The following is a 2,022-nucleotide window of genomic DNA, read 5'->3' as shown; positions in this document are numbered from 1 at the left end:
ACAGGACAACCATACCACAGGCATTAAGATTAACAATTAGTAAATGCTGCCACATGAATCTGCAAAGCTTTTATATAGCAAAAGATCTCATCATTTGGACAATATAGAGCATACAAGTGGCAAAAGATCATTATTAATTGTGCATTTAAGATATTGCTGGTATTGGGAATGTATAAAGAAATAAACAACTTGAGTCTTAAGATAACAAACAACCTATGATTTCATGTTACCCCAGTCAGAATAGCCAAGATCAATAAAACAAATGATAGCTTATGCTGATAAGATTATGGGAAAAGGGGAACATTTAGTCATTGTCCAAGGCTTGCAAACTGATACGACTGCCACAGAAATAAGCATAGCACTTCTTTAAGAAGTTCAGGAACTGACCAACCTCAAGATCAATTTATAGCACTCTTTGTCATATACCCAAAGCATCTTAAATCCTACTACCAAGACACTTGCTCATCTACCTCCATGAGTTTCTATTCATATTAGCCAGAAAATGGAAACAGCCTAGGTACTCACCAACTGATGAATAGATAATAAAAATATGGTACATTTACACAAGATTATTATTTAGCTGTTAAGATGAATTTATGATATCCACAGGTAAATGGATGAAGCTAAAATCTCATTGTGAGTGCATTAACCAAGACTTCAATAAATACAAATATTATATGTTTTCCTTTTTATGTGGATATAGTTTTATGCTTTTGATTTAGACTAAGTACACAGGAAGAGACCAGATTGGATCAGATCTCGCAATGAAGTATTAAAAGAACATAGTATTATGAAGATATAAAGGCAAAACTAGAATAAAAGGATTTATTGGAGAGGAGCGTGGAAGAGAATGATAAAGGAGGAAATATAGAGAGAGAAAATTAACACTAAAGATTATTTGAAAAACCACATAGAATCCTGCAACTGCAGAATTTTCCTCAAGTATGTAGATATGTGAAAATTTTCTAGCTTTTTCACCAGAGTGTGTTTTGCCACCTAACTTTTCAAGTATATGAGCTGAATTTCTATTACGATTTTAATGGCCAGTTTCAGTTCAACCATGTATGCCAACTGTAAATAATTTTTAGTGAGTATTTCATTCTTGTTATACAGAAAATTTCCATCTTTTCTGCTTAGCATTCTGGAAATTCTATTGGTAGGCATCATAAATGATAAGTTACTGCTTTATTTTCTATTTTTCACTATTATTATCATAAAACTTTGAGACTGGCTTGCAATACAGTTAAATTGCTTGGAACCATTCTTGGTTTGTTCTTCCTCTTTGAGAGCTTTTCAATGCATATTTTCAGTATTCTTATAACACTGGTAGATCAAGGAAGAGTTATTCCCATTACTGATCTCCCTGTGTAGACCATTCATCACCTTTGGAATATGATGGTTACTAACTAATCTTATTAGGACACATTGGGATTATTCTTAGATCTGTTAGCTAGTCTTGAAAATTAAGCCTGAATCTTATCTGTGATAATCAGCATTTATGTATTTGGGGACATCCATCTAGAGAACTGTTGAAAAAGAAAGACTATCACAAAGATTCACAACTTGTCAAATGCAGAGGATATGAAAACTTTTAGTAACCTTAAGGCTCATGAAAAATCACAGAAAATTGGGTGGAAAGATTCTATGAGGATAAGGATTCTTAATGTTAGAAAATATCTTCTAGCTACCAGAGGGAAAATGTACCCAAGAAATCACCAAATAATCACCCAAGCAATTAATGCATGTGAATGCAAGTTAACATGCTAAGGTGAATGAGAGAAGTCTCACCAAGCTCTAACTCTAGATGCAGTGCTACAGGTCAGTCATTGGCCCTTAATTGGAGGGATATCATACTCAGCCTAGGTATAGTGAGTGGGGAAGGTCTTGGTCCTGCTTCAAAGTGATGTGCTAGACTTTGTTGACTCACCTCGGGAAGACTTACACTCTCTGAGGAGTGGGAGTGGGATGGAAGGGGAAGGAGCTGGATTGGGAACTGGGATTGGTATGTAAAGTGAAAAAAAA

This window comes from Microtus ochrogaster, unplaced genomic scaffold, assembly GCF_000317375.1.
Source record: "Microtus ochrogaster isolate Prairie Vole_2 unplaced genomic scaffold, MicOch1.0 UNK160, whole genome shotgun sequence".
Lineage (NCBI taxonomy): Eukaryota > Metazoa > Chordata > Mammalia > Rodentia > Cricetidae > Microtus > Microtus ochrogaster.
This window is presented reverse-complemented; position numbering follows the sequence as displayed.